General features: G+C 36.0%; 1 protein-coding gene and 1 long non-coding RNA gene across 3 annotated transcripts in view; one reads left to right on the forward strand and one right to left on the reverse strand.

Moving 5' to 3' along the window:
• PTPRO (protein tyrosine phosphatase receptor type O) overlaps positions 1-21,120 on the forward strand; it is a 271,904-nt gene that overhangs the window by 82,938 nt on the left and 167,846 nt on the right. The gene's annotated exons all lie outside the window — the stretch shown is intronic.
• LOC140712838 (uncharacterized) lies at positions 901-10,040 on the reverse strand. Its single transcript, XR_012094646.1, has 3 exons — positions 9,419-10,040; positions 3,379-3,494; positions 901-2,864 (listed from the first exon to the last, which is right to left on the reverse strand). It is a non-coding gene; the product is annotated as an uncharacterized lncRNA (long non-coding RNA).

Genomic DNA, 21,120 nt, shown 5'->3' on the forward strand with positions numbered 1-21,120 from the left:
CTACTTCTTTGGACTGTTAAGAATGTTGGATACTTTTAAAATACTAAGTTTGGCACATATGGGTCCAATAATGGTACTTCCTATTATAATTAATATCTTAAGTGTACTTTTCCTTCAGGGTTGAATTCAAGTTCTAGTGTCCTCTAGAAGACCTTTCCTGAGAACTCAATCATTTCTAATTATTTCTCACTTTAAGCCTTTCTCCGTTTGTTATTTATCTTTTGGTATATGCTACTTTGTATTTATGAGGTATAGATATAAATATTTGTCCAATCTCTCCAACTAGATTATGAACCTCAAGAGATAATGAATAATAAATAATGCCACTTTGTACCTCTAGTACCTAACAGAGTGCCTACTGACTAGTAGGTGCTCGATGAAAGTTAAGAATAATTATATTTCCATTTCTTCATTTCTTGAATAAATTGGATTTCTGTATTATCCCAGAATTATTATTTTTAAAATAATATATTATTTTATAGTAATAACTAAGCCAAATGGTCTAAGTTAAAACTTTCATCAGAATCTAAGAAAACAAGGATTTGATGGAAGTCAGCCAATAAATATTACAGCTGTGTCAAAACAGTGTAGCTGCTTCTCACTGTGCCGATTTATTTTACCCAAGGTGTTGCAATTTCGAGATACCTGACAAAAAAAAGGCTCAAAGGTATTGTCAGTCTACATAGACAATCATAGGTTGGTCACATCTGCTGAGAAACATGGGTTTATGTGGAAGTTTTTCCTGACACTTAGAAAACAGCATAAGCCAAGATAAAATTTGCTTTCATTTGTCAATGCAACATCAATACTTCTACGAGCAGTAGACTCGAGTTTTAAAGTAGTGACAACCCACAGGATATATTCTTCCATTGTCTTCTATATAACACGCTGTTTCTCTCCCTGTCTATTAGGCTATTCTTATATTGCTATAAAGAAATGACACTGGGTGATTCATAAAGAAAAGAAGTTTAATGGGCTCATGTTTCTGCAGATTGTACAGGAAGTAGGGCACTGTCATCTGCTTCTAGGGAGGCCTTGAGAGGCTTTTATAATCATGGCAGAAGGGGAAGCAGAAGCTTACACGTCACGTGGCGAGAGCAGGTGCAAATGAGTGCAAAGGAGAAGGTGCTACACACATTTAAATGACCAGATCTCATGAGAACTCATTGACTATCTCAAGGACAGTACCAAGGGGGATGGTGTTAAACTCTTCATGAAAAATCCACCCCCATGACCCAATCACCTCCCACCAGACCCTATCTCCAACATTGGGGATTACATTTCAATATGAGTGGGGACATATGATTTGGGTGGGAACACAGATCCAAACTATGTCACCCTGTTACCCTCCAAGTGGGGACCTCCAGATTTAACAACGTTAGGGAAATGGAGTAGGAGAGCCTCATGGTAATGATTCCTGCCTGACTAAGGTATAACAAAGAGTTACTAAAGAAAAATGAAAAAAGAGACAGAAAAACAGAAAGCAGGAATAAAAAGTTTTATAAATGCAAGAAAAAATATGTTTGCATGAAAATGTCACAAGAAGTATCAAATGAATAAACACAATTTATGAAACATACATGTCATAGTCAATTTTATGTGTCAACTTGACTTGGCCATGGATGCTCAAATACCTGATTAAATATTATTTCTGGGACTGCCTGTGAGGATGTTTCCAGGAGAGATAAGTATTGGAATGGATGGACTGAGTAAAGCAGATGGCATTCTCCAACATGGATGGGCATCGTTCAATCCATTGAGGGCTTGAATAGAACAAAAAGACAGAAGAATGCTGGGTTCATCTGCTCTCTGCTGGACTACTTGGGCTGGGACATCTATCTTCTTCTGCCTTTGATGCTTCTAGTTCTCAGGCCTGGGGATTTAGCCTGGAATCTACACCATTGACCCTCTCGCTTTCAGGCCTTTGAGCTTCACCTGGCCCTTCCTGCATGTCCAGATTGCAGACAGCAGATTCTGTGATTTCTTAGCCTCCATAATCATGTGAGCCAATATGTTATAATAAATATCTTTAAAAATATAGTTAATAAAATTTGCATCCTAATATAAATGTAAGCATAGTGACAGAGAATACTTTAGTCAGTCTCAAATCCTAAATTTGAGATTGAAATTTAAAATGGTTTAGGATGAGGAAACCACAGCGTCCTTATCGAAGGAGTGACTTACTGACTTCTACATCCAATATAGCTCCTCATATTTGACAATAAAATTGAAATAATAGTAGTTTAAATCTTGGCACATAGAAATTACATGTCCCTGACCCGCTAATTTTCTGCAATCAGGATGCTAGACAATTAACTTCCTAAAGAAAACACATGGACAATTATGCAATGTTTTTGATAATGAAGAAATGTTAGTTCACTAAATGAAGTAAAATCTGAGGAAGCTATGAGAAGTATGAAGTTAACTATTATGAAAAAGAAATTTGAGCTGTATCTTAAAATGAACGCTCCTTAGGTCAGTCAGTAACTTTTAAAATTACTTAACTGAAAAAATTATTAACGCGTATCTTTACTTCCAGAGTCAATTAATTATCCAGATTTTTATTCCACTGCTCTCTATTGTTCTATTCAGACAACTATATATGGTCAAAGTTATATTTGCCTAAGTTTTTCTCCATGTTTGCTTCCATTGTTTACACAAAAAAACTTAGGCTATTGTTTTACGTGAAAATAAAAAATAGGGAGTTACATGCAGTTCTTTTTCCTGCTGACCAAAGCAAGTTTTCTTCACAGAGAGCAGTCCCATTTTCAACTTCTTTGAAGAATCCACTTTCTTTGTTCTTCCTGGACATATGTCTTTTGCTTGGAATGGGAACAGAAAAGGTAAGACTGCCTCTGGAGAAGCTGAAAGCAAAGTAGTGGGTCTGTAAGATCTCAACATAATCAAAAGTAGCTGTGTATTCACAGGTGTGATACAGAATGCTGTCATACATCTCATCACCACTCCAAAGCGTTACCATGCTGCTTAGCACATTCAAGCCTCATCTCAGATCTTGCCGGACTCATTAAGATGGAGAGTCTAAAGGACAAAACTAAATGCTTGCATGATGTTTAAATTGGGCAACAGAAATACAATCTACTGAGAAAGTGGTATCATGTTATTCCATTTTTCAAGAGTTTAATCCTCACATTGGTTGTTATTTGCTATGAAGGCATCATTTCACTTGATTTAGCCAAGCCCTACCACAGTGATGGCAAAATAAGTTATATTAGCCCCGCAGCATGCATCAGACAGTCTGAAAACATTCTAAATGATGACCATTGAATAAGAGAAAAGAGAGCCATCAAGCCTCATTGAGAGAGGCATGTCAAATCATCTACCAAGATCATTTACCACCCTGTTCATTGTTTTACTCACCAGACACCCTCACGCAGCTCTCTTCAGACCCTGTGTCAGCGAAATTACAAAATGTCCTTGGGATCATTCACACGCAGTTGAAACTCTGAATCTTTAATCTGGAAATGCCAAATTTTCTGGGAAGAAAAGCATTTGAAAAATGCCTTACAATGTCATTATTTCCTGCCCTGAGGGCTGCTGCCCCTTTTGAAAACCAATTTTTAGAAATTAGACATTTTTCAATACTTTGTAAGTCCTTGAACCAATGTACAATGTCAGTTACAATATTTTATGTGTTTCAAGACAAATAAAATTCTTTTTTATTAATGGTTATATGTCTGGCCCTTAAAATGCTGTAAAATAAAATGCTTCACTGTGTGAAAGGCTATCATGGGGTCATTGGATAAGTTACTAAAAATAGTTTTTCTGTTTTTAGGACATTTTAAGTTTAGCTTCTGCTGCTGTTGAAATAAAGAAAACCCTTAATTAATATTTCTGCAACTTCTCATTTTTTTGTCATCCTCTGTATAACTAGTTGAGTCATTACATGAGGGCAACTTTAATAAACAAATCTGGTAATTTTTTTGGATAACATTTTATTTTGTGTCTTCTTATAAATGAATATTTGATGATCTTTACATTCTGCAAAAAGATTTACACTTTCAAATGCTAGCCATTAATTAGTACAACATTTCATAAAACACCTTTATTTATTTTTAAAAACACCCCAGTGTATAGAGGTTTTCTGTCGTTGTTTTGTTTTTGTCTTTGTTTTCTGAGACAGAATCTCACTCTGTCTCCAAGGCTGGAGTGCTGTGGCACAATCTTGTCTCACTGCCAACTGCACCTCCCAGGTTCAAGGGATTCTCCTGCCTCAGCCTCCCAAGTAGACAGAATTACAGGCATGCACCACCACATCCAGCTAATTTTTGTATTTTTAGTAGAGACGGGGTTTCGCCATGTTGGCCAGGCTAGTCTCGAACTCCTGACCTGAGGTGATTCGCCTGCCTCAGTCTCCCAAAGTGCTGCGATCACAGGCATGAGTCACCATGCCCGGTCTTGTTTTTGTTTTTTGAGACAGGATCTCGCTCAATCACCCAGGCTGGAATGCAGTGGCACCATCTTGGCTCATTGCAATCTCTGCCTCCCAGGTTCAAGCAATTCTTGTGCCTCAGCCTCCCAAGTAGCTGAGACTACAGGCACCTGCCACCACGCCCAGCTGATTTTTTGTATTTTTTATAGAGATGGGGTTTCACCAAGTTGCCCAGGCTGGTCTCAAACTCCTGGCCTCAAGTGATCCCGCCCACCTGGGTTTCCCAAAGTGCTGGGATTACAGGCTTGATCCTGGCCTGATAATGGTCCTTGATACAATTAATGATTGGGTGTGATTTATATAGTGAATGATTACATGCTTTAAATAAGAATACATTAATAGATTTTTAAATCACACTTTAAGATCAAAAAAAGACTTTGAGGTATTTTAAAAGATTGAGGTCAGGCACGGTGGCTCACTCCTGTAATCCCAGCACTTCGGACGGCCAAGGTAGGTGGACCATTTGAAGTCAGGAGCTCAAGACCAGCCTAGCAAACATGATAAAACTCTGTCTCTACTAAAAATACAAAAATTAGCCAGGCGTGGTGGCGCACGCCTGTAGTCCCAGCTACTCAGGAGACTGAGGCAGGAGAATCACTTGAACCTAAGAGGTGGAGGTTGCACTGAGCCAAGATCATGTCACAGCACTCCAGCCTGGGCAACAGAGCAAGAATCCATTTCAATAAAAATAAATAAATAAATATAAAAGACTGAAACATTTTTTAAGTGGTGAGAATATTTCATTTGAGCAAAGCATTCCTCAGCTAAAAAAAAAAAAAAAGTTTTGAATTTTCTGACTTAGGAACAAGTAATGTACTGAAAACTGAAGTTTAAGTGTCAATATGCTAAATAAATATTTACATTTCCCTAAGTACATGTCATAAATTGCAAAGTAACTAGAAAGGAAACTATTGATCTTCAGCCTATCTGCCTTTGTGCAGATATTTACCAGGTTCAATATTTGACAAACTTGTCTAACCATAAGAACCTCCTGGGCCCCTTGTTAAAATACTGATACCCAGAAGTAATTTAACATGTCATGACATATGTTTAGAAAGGTCTCCTGTTTGAATTAGAGGAGTGTTCTTCAACTTTGAATCACATAGGAACAATGTTCACAACATTGAAGAGGTCTTGTTAAAATGCAGATTTAGATTTATGTACTACAAGATTCTGGGTGATGTTGTTCTGCGGACTACATCTTGAGTAGCAAAGCATTGCAGAAGCATGCAAGATCCCAGAACAGAACACTTTATCTAGCAGGTCCTCCACAAACGTTTATTACTCAATCAGAATCTAGCTAGGTGCAGTGGCATTAAATGTCTTTTTTTCTTTTCTCCTTTCTTCTCCCTTGCCCTAGCTTGGAGCTATGCATAGAAATTATTTTATTTTATCCTGTAAATTGAACACTTCTGTTTGTTTTATAGAGGTGTGTGCTTTCTGTTGAGTATCTTTCTAAGAGCCATTATGGTGTGACTCATCTTTCTGATAGTATTTATTTCAAATTTTAATTTATTCAGCTGCTTCAATCACATTCATAAGTTATCTTTTAGAATACCTTCTCTCCTTCACACTTACCTTGCCCGGAAACCTAATTATCTGAATACTTGTAAGAGAACCAAGAAAGTATGGACTAATGGTTTATTTTAAAAAGCACAAAGAAGGAAGAAATGGATGTGATTTTTTTCTTGGAAACAGGAATTTAATCACCTAATAGAATCTCTTAGAAAAGTATCATTCCCAAATCTGTTCTTGATTTTGAATACTAAATTGCTCTAAATCCACCTAATTGTTGTTTAAACCTATGACACCATGGAGAATGTGAGAACAATACCGTCTATTAATCTCTTCAAGAATAAGCTCAAAAACGAACTCCACCAATTGATGTGGAAAGCATTTCATGCATGGGACGTTCTAACCCGGAAAATGGTAAAGAGCTGGCATAGCAAAGGTGGAAGGGCTAAGGAAGAACACTGAGAGATGGGACAGGGATGACTTGCCATTCACGCGTCACATGAAAAACACCCAAAAGTTTTGGAAAATCCATAAATAACCTAAATTCTCTTTTCTCCTGGCCCGTCCAGCTACCCAAAGTCAAAAAAGAAAGAAAGAAAGAAAAAAAAAAAAAAGCCCTAAACAGCCTCTTTGCTATGTCTCAGCTAATCAGCAGCTCACATAAGTAAAAGTAAATAATATTCACTCTTTCAAATTGTTCCTCTCTCCACTTTTCCTTATATAAATCAGGGATTTGTTTGGTGAAATGAATTTATTACACACTCTATTGATTGTATAAGTAAAATAATGTGCTAAAAATTAGCTACATGTCTTTTTATTATTCTTTGAAAAAAGAGAAGGGTTCAGTTTGAAGTATCTAATTAATGACAGTCAGCCTGAACTATTAAAAGGATGTCAGGCAGAACAGAGCAAACATGACCTTTTTACTACAGAATGCCAACATTATATCAACAGGTAACAATCACAGGGTAAACCTGTTTGCCTAACAAGATAAAAAACTTTCTTAAAATCAGAATTCCATAAAGTCTCTCATTCAAATTCAGGGGTTATATAACTTAGAATGGGGCAAACAGCACTTATATTTTAATCTCTAATTTTTGTCTGTCTGCACCACTTCAGGCCAGGAACTATTTCTTATTCATTCTTCCCTCTCCTGCACCTAGGAGAGTGTCTAGCTCATCTTCATTACACAAATTTTATTGAGCAGTACTGAAAGGCACAGATTTAAGACTTCGGAACCTTTAGCCCTTGTCGTGTTGAGTGAACAAATGAATCATGAGTTTCAAGCTTACTTAATGTTTCCCACATGTCATGATTAATGGTCCGACTAAATCTTGGTTCCTCTCTCTCTCTCTCTCTTTTTTTTTTTTTTTTTTTTTGAGACGGAGTGTCGCTCTGTCACCCAGGCTGGGGTGCAGTGGCACAATCTCAGCTCACTGCAAGCTCTGCCTACCGGGTTCACGCCATTCTTCTGCCTCAGCCTCCTGAGTAGCTGGGACTACAGGTGCCCACCACCACGCCCGGCTAATTTTTTGTATTTTTAGTAGAGATGGGGTTTCACCATGTTAGCCAGGATGGTCTTGATCTCCTGACCTCGTGATCCACCCACCTCAGCCTCCCAAAGTGCTGGGATTACAGGCGCGAGTCACCACACCCGGCCGGTTCCTGTCTCTTAATCCAATTTCCCAGAGTCTTTACTGAAAGCCCTCTGTTAAGAACTGAGCAGTTTCTTATATCCTATCAGTGGTTTTGTCACTTCCTTTTTTTTTTTTCCTACCAACATGCTCCTCTCTTTCTCTAAGTGAAGTTGCACAGTTTTTTTCTCTAAGCTGTAAACAACTACACTTGGGATCCCCAGCCTTCCCTTCATTACCTTTATGACTATGCCTTTGTGTCAGTGGTTGGCCAGAGACAAATAGTAATAATAGAAAATCAATATACTGTATAGGGAGAAGTGGAAAAGTGGCTGGATATAAGTTTTACATTAAGGTTCAGTCTATACACACTTATACAGATTAGATGTAATTGATAGATTATCTTAGTACTATTCACACAACATTATTTGCACCTTCCTGAGAGGATTCTACCCTCCCATGATTCGTGGAACTATCTAAACAACTTCCTAGGAATGATCTTCTCCCTTACTTCTACACAGTCAAACTACATACAGAGGTGCCCAGCACATGGTTAAAAAACAATACTACCTGTGCAAATACAGATGCTACTCAACTTATAATGGGGATACATCCTGATAAACCCATCATAAGTCAAAAAATACATTTAATATCCTGATAAGCCCATCGTAAAGTCACAAAAGCATAAGTAGAACCATTGTAAGGAAACTTCTGTATAAGATATCAAGACAAATAAAAGAGAATATCACACATACTACTTGTGAACTTTAATAACTCTGAACACAAACATCTTGAATACAATAATTGGATAGATGATCTTTAATTCATGTCTTTATGAAAATAGCAAAAGAATATATTGAGAATGATTGAATCAAATTTGCTCTAACAAAACCTTGCTTCTCAGTATGACCCCTGATTGTCAGCATTGCAATCACCTAGAAACTTCCTAGGAATGTAGAAACTAGGGCCCACCCCAGACTTACTAACTCAGAATCTGCATTTTTAACAAGGTCCCAAGAAAATCAGTACCCACATTATATTCAAGAAGCTACTCTAATGAATACGCACTAAGTATTGATCACACTCCAGTTCCTTCTTAGAAAAGAACTCATGGCAGGGCTTAACCAGTGTGACTAAAGGAATGATCTCACTGTTGGTCTGTCCTAAATTTTCCTTTGTGTCTACCCCGAACTGAGATTCGTCAGGGCCTTTCACACTAGGATTTAGTCTTTCTTTATGCGTGCACTCAAATCAGAGCCTTTGTCATCTAAGTCTTTACAGATGACATCTCTCAACAGTGCTGGGAGTGTGGCCTAAAGCAATGTAATACTAAGTGAAGTCAGAAAACTGGCTGCCTGTCTGCAAATTGTTTGTTACTTGTCTGCCATAAGATAGCAACTTTGGTAGAATATGCATGATGACATAAGAAGCTTGTGCCAAAATGTAAATCACCTACATCACTAGGCACACGCTTAATTTCAGCTGCTATTTTTTCTTAGTAAAACTTTTTCAATGAAGGAAGTAGCATGTTGATTTCTACTCAAGCATAGCTTGTTACCTCCTTGTGGACAAGAACTTTGAATAGCACAGGCAAAGTGATTAAACGCAGAAGGCTTCTCTACTTGCTACAATGTGAACGTGGTTAATCACAACAGGCCCTACATATTAGAGCACAAATTAATTATGACTACAGATTAACTGCTTTGTTAACTCCATAATTTCTCTTGGGTTCACAGCTAGATTCCCAGTACCTGGCACAGAGATGGCCTTCGGTGTCTGTTGAGTGAATGAACTGCCTAGCTCAACTCTAGCTGCTTACCTGTTGTTGTAGTTGTTGCTTCTGGCTTGGGTTTATAAAGTTCCTGAGGTACGCGTACTGTTGGTTTTACCTAAAGAGGCTTCAGCAGAAGAGAATGCAGGGAGCAATCACACAAGAACTAGAAAAGAGAAGGAAGGTTTTATGAGAAAAATGAACATTAATCTAGAATTTGAAGGAAAAATGGGACCCACATCAATAGCATAGAGAAAAGGGGATTCCTGGCAAGGAGAACATGGAATTTTGTGGAATGCGCAGAATGTAGGAGGTAGGAATACATATGGCATTTCAAGGAATGAGTGTGCCATATATCAATAGCCAAAGACAAAGGCAATGGAGTGTTAAGGGAGGAAGTGTTAAGAATTATGAATGGACCGGATTCTTACTTTAACATCTTTGTTTTTTTCCCTAATGTGCTTCCAAACTTGCCTCTTTTATTAAATGATATTCATAACAAAAACAATACTAAAGTCCTTCCTTGCCTGTTTCCTCTATACACATAAAAATTAAACATTTAAATAAAAGTAGAAAAATTGTGACTTTTTTTTAAAGCTTCAGGAGTAAGATTTCACATACAGATGACACATTTTCTACAATGTAAAATTTAGAGCATTACTAATGCATATTAAATACTAGATCAATCTTTCAAGTTAGAGTACACAGAAGATAAAAATAGGTGCAATTTGGAAAGAACAAAGGTGAACTTGAAGCATACAGTGAATAGGCACGGATCAGCTACAAATTTTAGCAGATATTCATGTGCATATTGAAATAAGCCTCCTTTTCCTTCATTTGTGCCAACAAGTCCATTTATCCTTTTTAAGATGCTCCAGTAATGATAGGGTTGTGGGGGGGCTAATTGATGTGATCTAATTTTTCAGACTCAGGAGTTTTGGAGAAAGGTCAGTGTAACAAAAAAATTGCCCATTAGAAATAACATACATAAACTGTCAGAAAAGAGTACAAGCCAGAAGATAAAGCAATTCAGATTGCTTCCCTTCTTTTCCAAGATTCTTGGGGAAAAAAAAAAAAATTCATTATGCATAAGAAGTATAGCTAAATACTTAACTGAAGCTAAAACAAAATCATGTTTTTTAACAGTTCAGGCGAATTTCAAGCCATCCAGGCCACAGGATAATGATGTCCTCCAAGTATGACCTACAGGGAACTTTTCTTCTCATTAATAAACAAGCTACAGCAAGAAAATTAATTTATGCAATGCATTTACTTGTTGATGCCCTTCGAGAGTGTAGCATTTCAGTAGGCACTGTGTACACGAGAAAGAGCAGAAGAAAACATCAAAGCTAGTTATTTGATGTATGTTTGTTTGTTTTTCCCCCAGAGAAAAGAGAGGTAATCCAACATTAGACAGAATTTGTCAAGATTACTAGATGTACATTCAAAACATCCATCAACAAACCAATTGAGTTAGTTACATATAAGAGTGTCCCCTCTGACTCATACTCTTCAGGACTCCCTGGGTGCCTTTTTAAAATTTAAGCCTGATATTGCCTGTTTCATAACTTACGGGGCAGTGCCCTCATTCCTTAGCACGTCACGAGAACTTCTAAATCCCGGTTCTGCCTGATTATTCAACCTGGTTCCACTCTTGGGCCAGCCACTTCATACCTAATCCTCCACCATTGCTACCACCAGTGTGTGAATGCATCTCACCTGTGTGCATTGTACCACGATTCTCCCACTGCCTAGAATGAGACCACACCTTTTTCACCCTGAAACAGAGCCATTCAGTTGTGGAAACTCCACTCAGGCACCTCTTCCTTCCTGTCTTACTGCATTTCCTGACCAACCCATGCCACCATTGAATGGCTCCTTAAGACTTAAGTCCTCTTATTTTTGCAGTGATTAGATGAAATACTACACGTAAATTATTTAGCACCATGCCTGAAAGTAGTAAATAACCATCATTATATAACACATTATTATAATTACACTGGAGAGACAATATAACGTGGTGGTTAAATGAGTAAAACCTGCCATCACACTGCCTGTCTTTCAGTACTTATTGTTCTGTGAATTTGGTCAAGTTAACGGGCCCTCCCCTCTGGGTCAGTTTTCTTACCTGCAAAATGGGTACAATAATAGTTTCTACCTCACGGGGTGTTTGTAAGAGCTGAATGAGTTAGTACAGAGAAAGCACTTAGTGTCTACGACAAAGTAAGTATGCAATAAATGTTAACTGTGCGGCTGCTACTGATGTTCTTTTTAAACACTTTAATAAAAAATTTCAAATATATGCAAAATTAGAGACAATGGTATCCATATACTGAACACCCAGCTTTAACAATTATCAAATTTTGCCATTATTGTTTATTTATCTATTTCTCTTTGGTCTGTTTTTCATTAGTGTAGTATTTTAAAGCAAATTCCAGACATTATCATCAGTTTCCCTTTAAACGCTTCTCGAAACAATGATGACTTTCTACATAGAACCACAATACCTTTTACATCCCTATCTTGTAAATACGTCTAAATAGGATATTTAATTGAACTTATTTATTTTCCTATCTTTCCTTCTGGGCTGTAAATCCTTGAAAGCAGTTGTTGGGATATTTAATTCATTTAAGCTATAGCTCACTGGCTAGAACATGGTGATAGTGCAATAAATGTACTTTTTAAAGAGAGAGAGGAAAGTGAAAAAGAGAAAAGGGAGAGAGTTAAGGAGGGGGGAGTAGGAAGGGCTCATATAACAAAATAAGACATTAAACAAATGTTGACCTTAAAATAGATATAGTACAACTAGTGCCAGAATAGCAGTAAGTACCAAATGCTGTGATCCTAGAGAGGTGTCTCAGAAACCTATGCACGGCCAGGTTTAATTTGCCAGCAGGTTGTTACTTCACTGACAGGTCAGGTAGAAAAGAAGAAAGCAAAAATAAAAGAGTGTATTATTCTGTATCACAATGGTATCAGAGTGTTTATTTTGGAGTCTGTCTATTTCTCATTTCCAATAATTTATGATATTACTTACCATTATTAAAGGAACCTTATTTTTAAAGCCCTGTGACACCTAGGGTGAAGCAGAGAGTTTGCAAAGTTTAAACATCAGATTGTTAAATTCTGGAGTGGTTTTAACTAGCTCTGTGATCTCGGGCAAGTTACTTCCTTTCTCTGCTTCGGTTCTTCATTTTTAAAGTGTGACAGGATTAGCACCTATCTTATAGGCATGACATGCTTAGAGCAATACCTGATACATGAAAAGAATTTTTAAAATTTTATCTATTATTATTTGGTTATAAGAGAACAACGAAATAAAACAAATATGAAGCTCGCCCATTTAAAGAAAACAAAAACGAGTGATTTCATTTAAGATACTTCCTCTGCCATGGAATTGCTAAATGAAACTTTGCAGCAATTCCAAAAGAACTTGCCCCAGGGAATAGGATTGGATTTTGCCAAACTGAAGATTTCAGATTTGCCAACTTTTTCGTTGTAATTCATCCTTACCTCTGTCTAACGTGGTTGCAAAGGGAAAGAAGACATCATAATTGTACGAAAGGATTTTAACCGGGTTTTTTTGTTTGTTTTTACTAATTGTTTCAGGGCATTTGAGGCAATTGTAAAAGCTTACACATGGTAACCACTACATAAATACTAAAGTGATGGCTTGGTACAAAAATGGCTTTAGGATGAATAAAATCACAAAAAGACTTGAAAAAGAGTTATAAAAATCATCCATAATTGAGTGCCAACTTTGGGCCTAATGTTTTATGTAGTAGGTAGAACCCAATAACTGCCAATTATTTGGCAGTTTTGACGTTAGAAAAGTTTGGACAAAATACATTTTTTCTATTTCTCCAGATAGTAGAGTTCTCATTTTTCACAGAGGAAATTAGGGTTTAGATAGATAAGGGACTTGTATAAATCTCGTGCTACAAAGTGACCACGTAGAAACATGAGCCCAGGTTTTCAGGCTCATCTTATTAGTGGCTAATTCCAATGTCCTTTGCATATGTAGGAAATGTTTGCTATAATAAAGAAGAAGTTGAGCAATAAGATATTAAATATTTTGAAAAGGGTAAATATTTGCTGATTTAGCAAAGGAAGCACAAAGCATTGAGTACTTTAGCAGAAGAAATGGATTAAAGATGTGAGACCCATGTCACATAAACCAAAGACCATTTCTCCTCCGGATAATAATGAGATTGTCACATCTATGAATTTCTATGTCTGTATTCCATTGTACATCCTCTCTCTCTAAATTTTAAAAAGTTATGATCATGGCTGGGCGCGGTGGTACACGCCTGTAATCCCAGCACTGTGGGAGGCCGAGGCGGGCAGATCACGAGGTCAGGAGATCCAGACCATCCTGGCTAACACGGTGAAACCCCGTCTCTATTGAAAAATACAAAAACAAAATTAGCGGGGTGTGGTGGCGGGCGCCTGTAGTCCCAGCTACTCGGGAGGCTGAGGCAGGAGAATGGCGTGAACCCGGGAGGCAGAGCTTGTAGTGAGCGGAGATCGCGCCACTGCACTCCAGCCTGGGCGACACAGCGAGACTCCGTCTCAAAAAAAAGAAAAAAAAAGTTACGATCATGTTGATATGCAAAGGGAGTTTGTGTGTTTGTTTAACTTTTTGAGGAGAAAGTGAGAAAGAGAAAATATTTTACATTCCAAGAGAGAAGCACTTTGGAGAAACTGAAGCAAAAACTGGGAAGAAGACAGGGCCAACCAATGGAAAGTACCCCAGGCTGAAAGAGAGGAGCACTGAGCCCTGACCTACTTCTCACTAATGGCTGTGAACCTCTCATAAATTCCTTACCCTTCCTGGTCTTCAGATTCTTCTTCTATAAAACAAGATGGCTGGAGAAAGTTCTCTCTGCGGTTTCTTGGAGTTTTTACAATTTACCAATCTTGTGAAATTAGACCATTACTTATCTTTAAATGTTTTTGCAAAGTGTTAAGATGGAAGAAATAAACTGGTAAAATATAAAATAGTTTGCAATCACAAATATTTTCCATATTTAATTATAGTTTATTTCTCATAGAAGTGTAAATTGAGGTGGGTTACAGTGATAAAACAATATTAGACCAGTTTGAAAAAAAAAAGCTAGAAAGTTCTATGCACTTACGTATTTTGTGATAATCAGATATTAGTCACCATTCTTTACATAAACCCAATGTTACTAATTACTTAAGCTTTAAGATGAATGCCAACATTTTGATTTATTCACATCCATAACATAATTTGGAGAACCTAGAAATTTTTTTGTTTTTACATTTGCGCAATGACATTTCAGGTTTACTTGGTTTTAGAGTTCCTTCTTTTCTTTCAACATGATGCTAAGAAATACAAGTAGTAGGATAATCACAGGTTCATTCCTAGCCATCACTTTTGCCTGTCAATATCCTAATTACTTCCCTACTCCACTTAGATGATTCAGAGTCCATGCCATGAATACTGATGATGAGAGATGATGCAATGGGAAGAACTTATTGTAACTCCATCCTGTCCTTTAACTTTCATTGTTTCTCCAGCCAAGAATTTAAGGGCACAAGTTAGAGGAGAGTCTGGTCATCAAAATAAAATTCATTAGCCTTTTAAAATATGTCAGGCTAATAGGACAAGCAGCCTGCAAGGAGAAGCATCCCTGACTTTGCTGGACAGCATTTCCAATTATCAGCATCTTCTGGCATTTTAAGTTATAACTGAATATTCTCAAATAAATGTTGCAAGAATATGAAGTGTAGCATAAGTATTATCTTTTCAGTGATGTCTAATCTTATTTATTTACAGAGAGTGTATTCTATTTTAAATCATATATTTATAGAACATCAAAATTCACACATTTGATAAGTTTTTTGAAGAGCCTTTTCCATTGGAGTATAAAGATGGAAATTTTGTTAATGGCATTTGATTGGTATTCCATTTTTCTTTAATATTTGAAAATGTTATGTTGCTCTTATTTTAAGCAGGAATGGATCTATTAACTACCATGGAATCAATTTATAGTTATTCATGAAAATAAAGCAGGAAGAATTTTTAAATAAATATTCACTCTTTATTTACAAAGATTTATTAGGTCTCTGCTATGTGCCAGTCCTAGAGAAATTCACTAGCGATGGCCTGGATCCTTTAGAAGCTTACAATGTCTTGGGAGAAGTGCACACAGAACGATTAAACGAATCAGTAGATGGTGAGCTCCATAGCTGATGTATACACAAAAAAATAATGGGTGCATGAAAGAAGGTCACCTTATTTCTTCTGATAAGGTTGTGAAGGTATCCTAGAAGAAAAACATCTGAGCTGAGTCTTAAAACGGTAAGAGAATATTCCCAGATGAAGAAAGGGGAGCAGGCCATCTCAGGCAGAGGAGACGTCAATAGATTTTCAGCAAGTGTGTAGAGTGTTTAAGGACTGATTGTCAGGTCAACATGGCCCAAGTGAAAATGGTGAAGGTTAGTTGGGCCCAACTGCGCAGTTCATGAAGTCAGATGGGAGGATGGCTCCCATCTCATCTGGGAGGGAGGGAGAGATGCCTTCCTTAGGCATCAAGTGCTTTCTTCTTAAAGCTGTGGTTATTTCAGCACTGTTTAAATTTGTGTTTTCCCAATTGTCAGAGACTACAGTCAGACTACCTCTTGGATTTCAATAATCTTTGATTTATCTGTTTACACCTTTCACATACTTGTTATTTTTGCATTTTAACTTGTAGAAGCTCTTTATAAATATGAGTAGTCATCCTTTGTCATTTTTGTTATGCTCATACTTCCATAGTACTTTGCTAGTTTTGTTATTTTTGTCTATGATTTTACCCCATACACAAGATTTATTTTATAAGTTTAGCTAACAAATACTTATTATGTGCAAGGTTTTGTCCTAATGTTCTTTACAAATGTTAACACTTTTAATCTTCATAACAACCCTGTGGGGAAGGTATTAACATGCCTACGTTACAGGTAAGAAAACTGAGCCACATCTTGAAGGCCACGTAACTACCCAAGGCCTCAGTGTGGTAGGTGTGAGGCCAGGAAATGCTTTAAAGCCCTGCTTTGAGCCTCCGCTAAGCTGTTTTCTTTCAAATTTGTCTTCTGTTCCTTTATGGTACCCATATTTTACATCTTATTAAAGAAGGCCTTGCCCAGCTCAGATTATAAAATAACCTCCTAGACATTCTTCTAATAATTTTATAGATCTGTGACTTTCGGGTTTAGAACTTTAATCAATCTGCAATGTATTCTTCTGCATGATTTAAGTTAGAAACCTTCTCAAATATTGTATTATTTATTGCAGTCACCACTGTTTCTCTCATTTATTTGAAATGATAAATTCCTTATTGTAAAATAGATTTTCATATATGCATGCATTTCTTTATAACTTTTTAATTATATTTCACTGTTCAATTTGTTCATTCCTTCACTAATACCATACATTGTTCCAATTACTGTAACTTTTTAGCATTGAAATTGATGTTTAAGTGTTCCCTTTTAAAAAAATATTTGTCAGTGTTCTCATTTATTTATAAACTCCTCCAAATAAATATATAGAATTAGTGTCATACATTTTATAAAGTTGGTTTGTTTTGGTGGAGGGGGTTAAATGTTGACTTGGGATGCAATAAACTTATAACATTAATTTGAAGAAAACTGATATTGTCAAAATAATTAACTTTTTCATACTAGAATATGGGGTGTCTTTTCATTTATTAAGGTCTTTCTTGTATTTCACCACATTTTTAGTTTTTTTCTTAAGTCTTACACAGTGTTTGGTAAGCTTATTTCTAAGTATTTTATCATTGTTTTCCACTTTTAATGAGATTTCAAATTCCATTAAAATTTCTAATTGGATCCTGCTGATGTATAGAAAAACTATTAATATTTGCATGTCTTTCTTGTGTATAATTGCTATATTAAATTATCTTATTAATTCTAGTCATTTTTCAATTAGTTATCTTGGAATTTTTCTTAGTCATATCCATGAAAATTGTTAGCTTTATCTCTTCTTTTGCAATGTTTACACTTTTTAATTATATTGTCTTGTTGTGGGTAGGTACCTATAATGAAACTATTCGTGATAATATTCTTAATTTTCTAGTTCCTGGTTTTAATTGAAATTCTTTGTATATTTCACCAGTTAGGTTGTTCTTACACAGTAGTTTGATTTTTATTCCTAGACTAGTTATTCCATTTTCACATTTAAATGACACTTTGGCTGCTTTAGAGTCTCAATCCTTTGTCTCAGTACTTTCTAGCATCTTTCCAAACATAGTATCCTGTGTTTTAGGGAAGTCTGAGACCAATCTGAGAGTTATTCCATTGTGCTACCTTAGAATTATCCACTCCCTTCCTTGGTTTTTAAAATTCTCTTCATTCTTGAAATTCAAAGATTTTATCCAAATTTCACCTAAATGTGTGTAGATTTGGAGTTAGGTTTTCCAAATAAAATACCAGACACTCAGTTAAATTAAAGTTCAGATAAATAACAAATAAAAACTATTTCCCAGCTGTATGCATTCTTATTTGCCCAATCTGATAATTCTAATGGGGTATTGACTGTTGTTATATTGTTATTATTATTAATTATTGTTATTACTGTTTGGTAGTCAATGGGTTGTTTTAAAATAAAGTCCTTTTTCAGATCAGACCAATGTTTTTCAGTTACTTCTTTGACACAGTGTAGCAGGTCAGAAAACTAGTTCTTAAAATCATTGCGTATATTGAATGTGGTCTTACATTTAACTCCCAGACAAGCTGTTTATAATTTGAGAGTATGTCTTAGGCTCTTAGATGCTCACATGCTAGAATAAGACCAAAAAAATTAGCCTGTTTCTTTTCCTCCTTTATTCTCTGCTCTTTTCATCTGGAAAAACAGATATTGGAAATTCTTCATCTATTCCCTATGTCTCATAACTTTTCTATTAAATGTATATATTTTTGTCTTTTATGCCTCATGTTTTGGGAGTTTATCTTCACCCACATTAATTTTAATATGTATGCCTAATAAATTTATTTAAAATTTCTACTTTTAATGAGATTTCAAATTCCATTAAAATTTCTAATTGTATCTTGCTGATATATAGAAAAGCTATTAATGTTTGCATGTCTGTCTTGTATGTAATTGTAATATTAAATTATTTTATTAATTCTAGTGGTTTTTCAATTAGCTGTCTTGGGAATTTTTCTTAGTCATATCTATGAAAATTGTTAACTTTATCTCTTCTTTTGCAAAGTTTACACATTTTAACTATATTGTCTCATTATGGATATGTACTTATAAAAACTATTTGTGATAATATTCTTAATTTTAAATTAAGAATTTTTAAAATATATTAACCTTACATGTATAAATTTATTAGGTCTGATAATTTTATTATTAGACCTTCACTAAAATGTTAAATTTTAGCTACCTTGGTTTTAATTTCAAAAATCTTTTTTCTTGATCTTAGGTTATTTCTTTTTCATAGCAATTTGTTCTTGCTCTATGACTTTTGAGTTCTTTTCTGTTTTAACATTATTGTGAGTTCCTCTAAGATTGATCAACTTTCTCCTTTTACATAAACATTTTGGATGATTTTCCTCAAATATCTGGTGAATCGTGATTTCCATTCTTATTATGTTATTAATATTTATAAATGAAGTATTGGTTTATCAATGTAGGTAACTAAAGTGGTTTTAACAATAGTTATGAAAGGATGATTTTGCAGTATGCTTCTTCCCTGAACAGGAGAGAGAAACGTGTGGGTCTGGTTTTCCTTTTCTTATTATGCAAGCAGGAAGAACCAGAAAAGCAGGGGCACTTTCAGGATTGCCAAAGCAAGTGCTCGTCTGGGTGGTACTTTTAAGATCAAGTGCTTTGGCAAAGGATGAGGTAAAATTCAAAGACAATAGCATCACTGTTTTCAGAACTTCATTCAGAGCAATTATGACAAATAATTTGGTTGCAAGGGTGTTTGATACCTGAGATAACATAATGATACTTAGCATTCTCTCTGTCTGTTCTCAATTGTCTGCAAAAAGCAAGGGAAAGCATAGAGGTCATGGATGGTGTTATTTTTCATTTGTGGGAGTAGAATACATGTTCTTATTTTGATATTAAAATTAGGAAGGATTAGTGGTCAAAATTGAAAGTATACAGCTTTAGTGTGACATAATTCAGTTTCTTATAAGAGTACTCCAAAGTACTTTGTATTGTGCTTGCAATGTTTCTGTAAGTTAAAATTATTTAATAAAAAAGGATTTTTTTTATAATCAAGGACTCTAAAGATGGAAACTTATCATTAGATTTAGGTTTAACTTAAAGTGACAGAAAACACAAAATATTACTGTTTCAAATAAGATAGAATTTATATCTTACCTACATAATTTAAGTGGTCATCCAAGCCTGGAATGGTGCTCCTTGGTGCCAGGAACTTGGGTTCATTCTGTCTTGCAGCCTCTCCATGCAGGAATTCCATGTTCGGGTCAGCCCATGGTCTAAGACAAATGCTGGAATTTCAGCAGTTCCATTCACATTCCAGCCAGCAAGAAGGAGCAGATAATTGCCAAAAAGTGCACTCCTTTCCTTTAGGAACACTATCCAAAAGTTTTACTTTCTTCCTGCATCCCGGTGTCTAGGAACTGGTCACATAACCAGATCTAGCTACAAGGAAAACTAATAAATACAAAAGCTGATAATTACTCCTCAGCATTCCTGTGCCTACTAAAAATCATAATTATTGTAGAAATTGGATATTGAAGACAATGAAGAGTATTTGCCACACCATTTGAACACGGCAGTATTTGTTGAATCTCGTGAAGCTCATATTCATCCGTTCCAAAGACATCCGTGAGTGCTTATCATGTACGAAGCACTGTGCTAGGGCTTGAGATTAAAATGTTGAGAATGGCACACTTGGTCTCTGTGCTCGTAGAGTTTTAGGCTAACGGGAAAGGTGGGGATTCAAGACCTAATGAAACATATTTGAATATTAATGAAAGCTAAGAGACTGCGAAGAGGGAAATTATCACATGTTCTGAGAATGTTTCACAGAAGGACTTTGCCAAGCCAGGGAAGGATGATGATGATCTAAGAAGGCTTTCCTGAGGACATGATACATGTACTCAAATCCAAAGGATGAATGGGAATATGCAAACGAGAGGCTAGAGTGGGAATATCAAAGAAGACAGCATATACACAAATCTCACAGTGAAAAGAATAATAATCCAGTTAAGAAACTGAAAGATCTTTATGGCTGGAGTGCAGCAAACAAGGGGGAAAGCAGGAGAAAATGAGACTAGAAAAGTTCTCAAGGTTAAAATAATGTAGAATCAAATGCAGGCCACATACAGTTATTTGTGTCATTAAAGGGTTTGAGGCAGAGAGCAACATGACCTGTTTTATACATTGAAAAAATGTTCTGAATGCAATGTAGAGAACAACTGGATGAGTGTAAAAGGAGACTATGCTAGGAGTTCAGGCAAGGTGGGAGAGAGAGCAATGTGGACGGAATCAAGAGATATTCAAGAGATTAAAAACAGTAACACCTGATGATAATTTAGATAAGAAAGAATGAAGGGAAAAGAGGAGTTGAAGGTGATTCCCACATTTCCAGATTGTACAAATGGATGGATGGTGGACCATTTATTTTCTGAAAAAGAGAAATATCAAATACCAATTAGGGGCAAGATGTTGATTTTTAGTTTGATTTAAGAGCCTTGAGTTTGCAGTGCCTTTCTGACGTTCAAGTAGGCATTTCAGGTAGGCA

The sequence above is a fragment of the Chlorocebus sabaeus genome, chromosome 11, assembly GCF_047675955.1.
Source record: "Chlorocebus sabaeus isolate Y175 chromosome 11, mChlSab1.0.hap1, whole genome shotgun sequence".
In the NCBI taxonomy this organism is placed as follows: Eukaryota; Metazoa; Chordata; class Mammalia; order Primates; family Cercopithecidae; genus Chlorocebus; species Chlorocebus sabaeus.